Source organism: Pseudopipra pipra, unplaced genomic scaffold (genome assembly GCF_036250125.1).
Source record: "Pseudopipra pipra isolate bDixPip1 unplaced genomic scaffold, bDixPip1.hap1 HAP1_SCAFFOLD_701, whole genome shotgun sequence".
NCBI classification, from domain to species: Eukaryota; Metazoa; Chordata; class Aves; order Passeriformes; family Pipridae; genus Pseudopipra; species Pseudopipra pipra.
In genome coordinates, this window is record NW_026991196.1 from 1 (window position 1) to 10,028 (window position 10,028).

General features: G+C 41.8%; 1 long non-coding RNA gene across 2 annotated transcripts; it reads right to left on the reverse strand.

Moving 5' to 3' along the window:
* Positions 1–1,756: 1,756 nt before the first annotated feature.
* On the reverse strand, positions 1,757–7,669 carry LOC135408868 (uncharacterized). 2 transcript variants are annotated; one of them, XR_010427893.1, is made up of 3 exons: positions 7,522–7,669; positions 2,706–2,802; positions 1,757–1,869 (listed from the first exon to the last, which is right to left on the reverse strand). It is a non-coding gene; the product is annotated as an uncharacterized LOC135408868 (long non-coding RNA). The 2 variants fall into 2 exon arrangements; XR_010427894.1 differs by having other exon boundaries at positions 2,706–2,805; positions 7,522–7,637.
* Positions 7,670–10,028: the final 2,359 nt, after the last annotated feature.

Sequence of the window (10,028 nt, forward strand, 5' to 3'; positions counted from 1 at the left end):
TCACTTACTATCAACGTCAAAGCTCCTATGATAAATGGTAAATTGTTAAGCCACAGTAACTCAACTATGTTTTCTCACATCTGTAACCTACAATTACATTACAGGCTGTGCTGCTAACACCTGTGTCAGTCAAGGATTAGCTTCTGCAGGAACACCTCTGTTGATAAGGGCAGTGACTAAGCTTTCTCTTATCAATAGCAACACGCGTATAAAGTGTATTTCATTAGAACGACTCATCTACGTTTTTCCTATATCCTAAGGAAAACACTATACACCTTTGTGGTTTGTTTTGGTTTTTCTATACAAAGCTGGAAAGTCTTCTTTCTTCTTAACAACTAATAAATCACCGAAATGCCATTTTCTGGTCTTGCACACTAAATTCTGTAGAGAACCTGGTAGCAGAATGCAATTTTGAAAGTGGCTAATAACTGGGGATCACTGTTAATTTGCAGAGCTTCCAGAAAGAATCAATGTAATACCTTTATAAAAATGTTTAATAAATAAAACCTGCAACCAGATGATCTCTGTCTTACATTCCTTCTACAGGTCTCTGTAGTATTTAAAAATAATAACCTGAAGCATTTCAACATAAAATATGCTATTATCCTCATAAGACAGACTTAACATTGCACATTTCACTGCTGGTCTAATGTGCTTAATTAATGGTTAGCAGAAATGCAAAATACTGAGTTTCAACATATAGAAGGATGGCAGACCATGGGATTTTTGGAAAAGAAGATACATGAACTAAACCACCTTAGCCTCAGTTTTCTCTACCAAAGTACAAAACTAGTAGGGAAAAAACCAAAAAACAAAAGTCACAAAAAAACGTGAGAAGGAAGCAGGAGATGGGATGAGTGACCAGCTACCCTGAAAAGGAGCTTTGATTTTTATTGTAGTACACACCTGAAACAGTCAAACCATCATCTTTCCCAACTCAAGACAGCTTCTACAGTGAGGATACTCATCAGTTTAAAAAAAAATAAATTACTTATCTTCAACATGAAGAACTGAGTTCAGCAATTGTAAGGAATAAATCAGCACAGGTAAATGTAAAGAGAAAAATGTAGCATAAAACCCACTACCTGCTCAACAGGCAGTAAGTTGGTAATACTAAATAAAAAGCCTAGCCTGCCACCAAGCCAAAGGACCTCACCTATTTCTACTACAATCAGTTAAAATGTAATTAAGAAGCCTCTGGGAACTATGTAAAGATACAGTAATTCTTCATCATAAGTTGCCTAACCTATTTAGTTGTATCTAACATAAAAGGCAACGTAATACTGGGTAGTTCCTGTATCTTGATTGAAAGGGAAGGGGAATAATCAGACTTTGCATTATCTGTCAGTGTCATTTGACCTGAAACTGACCGAAGTAAAGTGGGAGTGTTTCAGGTACATCATTGAAAGGTAGCTGAAAACCAGTGTTCAAATTCAAATTTTGCTGTGGTTTCACTTTACCATTCAGGCTTGCAAACACTCAAATTTATCAATGAAGCTGAAAACATGCCATACTCTGTAATGCTGGCAACAAAAGAATGGGACTGAAGCTGTCAGAAAAGGTACAGAATAATACTTCTTTTATGTCTCACGCAAGATTATGAAAGAACCAAATTATCCATTATTTAAACATTTCACACAGTATGCAATAATATGCATAAGAACTGAAATTCAAACAAGAATACAGAAGTTAAAACACAAGTTTTGATCTATCATCCTGAATGAAAAAGTAATCACTTCATACATACTAAAAGAAAAAGAAATTCTGAAAAATAGGAGCAGTAAAACATACTTACTTGGTGTGAAAGCAAATCTGTGCTTACATAATTCACAGTATTCTTTTCTGCTGTGTTTAAGCCACTGAACTAAGCTGCAATAAAAAGTGATCATATTAACACATGTTATATATCTCTCTGCCCTATCCCTCCACTAAGGAAAACACCAATTCTCTGTTTTCAAACATAATTCAGGATATTGGTACTGTCAAGCAGGACTTAAATTAGTACGTTCATTAAATCCATTTAGGCCATCAAGGAAGTTTGAAAAAGTAAAAAAAGGTAAGCTGACATACATAATTTACATCATTGATAAAGTAAATTCTTTAAGTACATTATTGATCAAAGCAGATATTCTGGCATGGACACCCATTAGTGACACCAGTTCTTATCAATACTTCAAGATATGACATATAGATGCACACAGCTAAGATTTAGAACTGTTGTATTTGTGAAAGAATGGCTACTAAAATACCATCAAAAGGAAATGTGTGCTATAGACTAGAACTAGAGTTTTCATTTCAGCACTTCCTGATAAAACACACACCTCAAACCACTAAAAAGTCCTAGGGTATTTTTATTTCTTGCTATGATTTTAGATGTTGTTTTTATTCACAGCTATAAGTGGGCAGAAAATGCCCCAACATACTAATTTTTCTGCTTAGTTTTCATAAAGCTGACATATGATCAGAACTGTAGTCCCAAACACAAGTAATTATCACTACTTTCTTTCCGTATATAATTAATAATTTTTTGTGAATTGTAATGAATCATTACGTAAAAAACATCAAACCCCCTAACACATTTCCACTGAAAATTGGATTTTTCTTACTAGTTAACCTGAAGACTCTGCAAGTAGTGTTTTTAGAAACATGTTATTGTATTTTAATTTGAAAAAAAAAGTTAAGAAAGCTACAGGCACAGAACTCACCATTCCTGATGAATAAATTTAATACTGCCAGTACACACACATGGATGATAGAGGGGTTTCTCAGGAGTTCCTTCAGACCGACAGACTCTGCATATATCTGCTGACAAGGACAGAAAGCTTATTACACTACTGCTTAAAGAACTCAAATGTACAAGACAAATTATACAATTACATTCTAGAAACTTTGCCATGTAGCAAAATGAAGCCAGAATAAACTGGAAGAGGATGAAAGACAGATTTCATCAGATGCAGGAGAAAGACCAAGAGATGAACAGAAAAAACAACAAGAATGTTACTCGCTTGATCACGTTATAAAAACTCAAGACACGTCTTACAATATTTTCAAGATTTCCAGAGAACAGACACAGTTAAACTACAGGAGGAGGTGTTTTTTTGCCTAAAAAGTTATTGTTAAAACAACATACAAACCGTTAAGGATAATCTTCCTGAAAGTGGAGACTTAGAAACAGAAAAATTCAATCTGAATTTTGAACAAGTTAAACATACGCTTAGCAGAAGAGATTTAATAATGTCCAACAATGACTTATACAAGTCATTTGCTACTATTGAACCTAACGTGGATGTTTCTTTGGTGCTCTTGATTAAAAGGAAAAAAACCCATCATAATAGACATAGGTATTTTGTGAGTTTGCTACCCAAGTTGAATAAAGCCAACATTTAGCAGTCTACTGTCTAGTCACAAAAGGGATTTTCTATTTCATAATTACTGTAACATTTTAATAGGTCCTGCACCTTCTTTATTCCCTATTTTTGATGTTTTCTTACAACTAAAGATGTTTTGTGGACAAAGAAGTGAGCGTAAATCCCTCCCTCTAAAGAACAGATATTTATTTTAATACCATTCAGTCAGCCACATGATTAAATAGAAATAAAAATCAAGTATTTTATCTGCTTATCGATAGATTCATGGTATCTTCCCTTTACTCCTCCCTTTATTTCTATTCAGGAAATGAACATAAAATGCCCATTTTATAGCTTAGGATTTTCTCTTTTGTTGATTATTTCTGTATCACCACCGCCCCACAAACCTGCAAGAGTATAACACATACATACCAGAGATCATTGTCAGAAAAATACTAACTGAAAGTACTGATGTAGGAATACTGCAAATATGCAATTTCAAGTCTGAGTCACCTATCTTTGTTCTTGGTCGAAATCTTCAAAGGTTAATGCTTTTCTACATAAAGTTCCAAAAGATACCAAAAATTAAATTATTTTTCTAATAAAGAGGTCACAATATGACCATAAACATAGTTTACGCAGTATTAGAACAGTTTCTACACATAAAGCATAAGAATTCAAGTGATTCAAAAGGAAAAAACCCCACACAATTTCCTATCTATAAAAGTGATATTTGATTGAATTCACTCATGCAGCACAAAAACCTACAACTAACAGAAAGAGGTATTCAATATCACAGCAGTGATGCCACAAAGAGACATAAAGAGCACTTCTGTCACAGCCGTATTGAGCAACGACTTATCACTGCAAACATCAAGAGTCCCTGGTTTCTCTGCTGATAAGAATGACCAGAACTACTACTTCACCTAACAAATGATTCTTTTACCACAAAGAGCATTTCCAGATGGCTGCACAGGACAGGTCTCTTCAGCTGACAGGCGAGCTCTACCCACTCGCTGTGGCATGCCCACCTCCTCCTGCATTCTTTCCAACAGAGCTGTTCCATTACAGCAAGTTGACAACTTTGTACACTAGATTGGCCTCACAAAGCATAGGACAAGCGCTACGACCAGCACAGGAGACAGAATGTGAAACCAATGCTTTAAGGATACTCTCTGGCATGAAAACAAGTTAAAAGTACGCTGTTCCCTGAAAGATGCCCATTGCTCTCTGAATCTGCTCATTAATGGCCTGTTGACTCTCACAGCCAACTGTTCACTTATTCTGAAAACTGTTGGGAAAAAACATAATTTGCATTACTGAAAGCAAATTAATTCTGTATTTGAGAAAGGATTGCCTTTGTCAGTTTACTAAAATAAGTTAAACCTAAATTTTATTTTTTCAAAGGCTATGAGAATTTTGAGATATTTCTACTTGTTTTATAACTCCAAATTAACATATTATGAGTGTATTGGTCTGGGCTGTTAAGCAGCCAATAGCTTCAAATCAATAAACCCCACTGAGGGTCAACATGTAAAATTATGCACCTTATGACCTCTGCTGTGTTCAGAGGGAATTCCACCGTGCAATAGTCACTATTTTTCTATGTGTACACACACTTTGCATCCTGTTCTTCATGCACGTGTCTTGGAAAAAATGACCTTGAATAATACAGTTCCTTCCTGTTCCCCCTGAGTCTATGCCTATCACCTCTCTGAATTTCAACACTGGAATACTGAAAAGTGAAGATTATTTTATTTAGCAACAAACTGATTTAACTAGAAAGAACCAGAATTACCTCTCATCAGCAAAACATGGTATCTGGTGCTTTTGAGTGCTACAGAGAAGCAACTCTTAGATTCATCCTGAGGTGAAGTAGCTTCCACTTAGGTCTGACATTATGACCCTAAACTGCCTCTTATCTGAGCTCTCACCATCCAGTTCAGTTTGCTAACTCCACAAGACAATTCAGTCAAGCACGAAACCCATCAGTACCACAATGACCACAATATTGTTATCAGACTATCAATAGCTAGGAAAGTCCATCTGACACTGTGTAGCAGAAGCTGAGGCACACATTATTAGAGCATGGATTTTCTCTTCCTTAAGGCACTAACAGAGTCTTTGCTGCTGCTGGTGGTGTTTAAAGCTTTCTAACCTTGGGAAGCCTCTTTGGCCTTCTGGCAAGCGGCATGAAGGTCTAATAGCGGGAACTGAGGTTTGAAACTGTAGAAGAAGTTGTAACATTCTAGTGGTATTTATGGAAAGTGAGTATATAGACGAGTTACTTTCGCACTACTACACAGAGCTTTTGAAGGTAACATTGGCAAGACCACAATATAATATCTAAGCCTGCATATGTACGTGTGTTTATACATAAAAAAACCTCAGAAAAGTCCAAATTCTAAGTGTAGAGTTTAACACAAAGGTTTAGTTAAAGAAGACAATGCTTTAAGATGTAACTAACAACCCGCTTTTCTTTCTCTTCCTGGTCTTGCTGTTCACCTACTTAAGTCAGGTATGATCAAAGTCTACCACTGGTAACAGCCTCTAACAAATTATCAACTATGCTGTTTGAATTAAGTCCACTGAGACAGATTTACCAACTGCTGGAGTGGTGGAAAATCGGCTGGTTGTTTCTCAGTATCCACTTCCAAGACTGTGGAAATCCAAGTTTTCTGGCCAAGTGATCAGTTCACTTTGTTAATTTCATCAGTGTGACTATTGCTCTACAGAGTTGCAGCAAGCAGTTTTAAATGTTAGATTTTAAAGCCACTAATATTTTGATAAACCATCAGTGTTCATGAGTATTAAAGATGTCTACAGCACATTCCAAGGGACATTACTACAAAGGTGCTGTCTTATTCCATCCAGTGTTTCATGTTTTTCTACCCTTTTTTTTCCTTTTTAATCCTCTCAAGCTGGAAAATCAAGTGACACCAGACAAAAAGCTACATTCAAAATGATGCCAAAGCAACAAAAGCCAAGACACAAAACGCTTTCCTTGGAACTGCCTTGCTACTGCAATATGTTTGTCCCTATTGCTTAAGATGACAAACAAAGCTCTAATACTGCAATAAACACAGCACAACACACATGCTTTATTTATTTTTGTTTGTGCTACAATATGAGGTCCTGCTTTATGGAAGTTCTCCAGTATCATCCTGAACTAAGTAGTCCCTCACTGTACTCCCTCTCACTCTCTGGAGACATTCAAAACGCACCTGGAGGCGTTCCTGTGTAACCTGCTCTAGGTGACCCAGCCTTGGCAGGGGAGTTGGAGTAGATTATTTCCAGAGGTCCCTTCCAACCCTAACGATTTCTGTGATTATCCGAGCAGAGCAAAAGTGCTGACAAAACATATCCACATTTGATCTCAAGTAAAGCCCTTAAAAATGGAAAACCCCTTAAAAATAGAAACTACACACTCAAAAAAAAAAAACCCCAACCCCCCAAAAAACATGACCGTGATCTCTTTGACAGCTTCTTTTTTAAAAAGAACTTATCAGTCTACCGTAAAAGAGACAGAGAAACACGCCAGCTCCTGCATATTTCAATTTTTTCGAACAGATTTTCCAGCACACACAACAAAGTTAACCTTGCACAAGGAGCAGCAGCTGCTATCGCTATGCGGCCGAGAGCGCACATTTAAGCTCCGCTGGGTTACAGGCAGGGTGGGACAGGCTCGGCGGCCCGGAGGGGGCTCGGGGCAGTGCTCTCCCCGCCCCAGCGTGCGCACCCCGCCTGCCGCCGCTTTACGCCCCCCAGCCCCCACTTTCCCCGAGCAAAACCGCAGCCTCCGGCGGGCCCCGGTGTCCAGGTGCCCCGGTGCGGCCCATCCCAGCCCCGCTCCCGGTGTTCCCACAGCACCGCCTCCCCTTCCCTCCCCCCGCGATCCCCGGTGTTATGTAAGGGGCGCCGCGCGCGCCGCCTCACGCACTGGCTCCCCTGGCCCGGCCCGGCCCGGCCCGAACCCCGCGGGCCCGGCCCGGCGGGGAGCGGGGCCCGGGCACCTGCAGCCCCGGGACGCGAGAACCCCCTCGGGCGCTGACAGCCCCCCGCCCGCCCAGCGGGCCCAGCGACGCCCTCCCTGCCCCGGCCCTCCGCCCTTGGAGGGAGGCTGCCCCGGCAGAGCCCCCGCCCGGGGGGTCGCGGCACCGGGCGATCGCGATACCTTCCTCGGCGGTCTCCATCTTGCCGGGCTGACGCAGCGCCGGGCGGGCGGGTGGTGTGAGCGCGGGGGGCGGGGCCGCGCGGAGCGGACGGACCGGCGGCGCCGGTGGGGACAGAGCGCCGCGCCCGCCCGCCGCGCGCACCCCCTGCCGGCCGCGGGGACAGCGGGAGGCCCGGGAGCGGGGCCGGAGCGGGGCCGGGCCGCACCGGCCCTCGGGCAGCCCCGTCGTCGCGGGACTGACCCGCTCTGAATCACGGAATCACGGAGTCAATTAGGTTGGAAAAGACCTCTGAGATCATCGAGTCCGACCGATGACCGAACACCACCTTGTCAACGAGACTGTGTCTCCGAGTGCCACGTCCAGTCTTTCCTTAAACAGCTCCAGGGTCGGTGACTCCACCACCTCCCTAGGCAGCCCACCCCAACGCCTACTCACTGTTACTGTGAAGACATTCTTCCTAATGTCCAACCTGAACCTCCCCTGGCACAGCTTAAGACTGTGTGCTCTTATCCTGTTTCTTGTTGCCTGGGAGAAGAGGCCGACCCCCACCTGGCTACAACCTCCTTTCAGGGAGTTTAGAGAGCGATAAGGTCCCCCTCGAGCCTCCTCTTCTCCAAGCTAAACAACTCCAGCTCCCTCAGCTGCTCCTCATCAGAATTGTACTCCAGACCCTTCACCAGCTTCGTTGCCCTTTTCCAGACCTGCTCCAGCACCTCAACCTCAATTCTTGAATTGAAGGCCCCAGAACTGGACACAGCATTCGAGGTGCAGCCCCATCAGTGCCAAGTACAGGGGAAGTATCACTGCCCTGGTTTTGCTGGTCACACTCTTTCTGATACAAGCCAGGGTGCCATTCGCCTTCTTGCCCACCTGGCCACACTGCTGCCTCGTGTTCAGTCTCTGTTGATCAGCATCCCAAGGTCCTTTTCTGCTGGGCAGCTTTCCAGTCACTGTGCCCCCAGCCTGTAGCACTGCATGGGGTTATTGTGATCAAAGTAAAGGACCTGGCATTTGGTCTTGAACCTCTGTCAGCTCCCGGCCCTGCCGCTGTGGGCAGAAGTGGAATCAGGGTGGTGGGACAGGGTGGCCGGCAGCTGGGTCCATGCTAAGGGCAGCAGCCGTAGCGGGGAAGAGCATGGGAGTCAGACAAAATGTAGCCAGAATTGGTTCTGGATTCTACTCCAAGGTCAAAGAGAAACACTGCCTTCCTGGATGAAGTCAACCAGGCTTTTGGGACAGTCAGTGTTCCAGGGATCAGGAATGTGTAAGCAGCCCTAGAAACAGCCCTCCTTATCCTCCTCTTCCTCAGGGGCAAGTGGTTACCTGTGTTCTTCTTCAAATCCCAGCTCGCCTTTCACAGCCAGAACTTTCCCAGAGAACTAATAAACAGTTCAGTAAAGCACAAAATCTCTCTTAGCTTAATCATTTATGTTTTCAGGTCTTGCTGGCCTAAACAGCTGAGGCAGCATGCATTAAAACTTTGTACTCTTCCATGTGCACAGAAGGCTGTAGGTCAGTCTCTGGTGAGCTGGCAGGAACATTGTTAAGGAAGAAAACAATCTAAAACATTCAGGATAAAGAGGAATTCTATACTGATGAAATGTATGCATGTATTGGTTTAGGTTTCCATTGTGGCAGATGTTTTAACCCCTCTAATTGATTAACAAGTCATAGCAACTTTCAGCTCTCTTTACCATATGACCCTTTGTATCCAGCCAGTCATTAAATCCTTTGCATTAAGCCTTTGGCCATCGGGTCAGCAGCAGAGTGGATGGTAGTTCAAGTCTGGACTTGGAGTGCAGAGATGGCACATGCCCAAGCTGCAATTGTATAACTCTATTTTCCTAAACTGTAATCACGTTAGTACCTTCAAGATTATCTCCTTCAGCCTAGTGGAGTATATGATGCTGGCCTGTGCAAGCAAAAAAAATTAAGGAAAAAGTGAAGGTTTTATGTGGCTCTCCACTAGCTGTATAATTGCAGGAAATTCCTGCAATAAAACACATGTAAGCTATGCTACCATACCCAGCTCTTCTGTGTCCTCCCTCTCAGGAAGGCAAGGTGGAAAAATGCCCACCTATAACTTAAAAAAAAAAATCCTTTTATTTTAAAAATAGGATCATTTTTATGTCAACAAATTATCTTGGCCTATTAAAAAAGTGCCAGCATAGTACTGAGGATATGAGAAATGCTGTAATATTAATTTTGTCTGAACAAGGAAAAATTGATGGAAAAAATAGATGAAAAAGCAAAGAAATGGGACACTTTAGTTTCCATGTACATTTGTAATTCCCACTCTTTATTTCCTAGAAATGTAACCATTATTAGTTAGTTTATTGTTACTCTGCTGCAATAAATATAAATTAAATGTCATATAGAAGACTCTAAATTGTAATTCACATTCAAAAGGCCATGACAAGATTAATGTATGTAATTCTCCAGTTTTGGTCTCTCATGTTAGGCTTCTTTAAATTAGGTGAAAGCTTTTGAAAGGAGCCGCTGTATG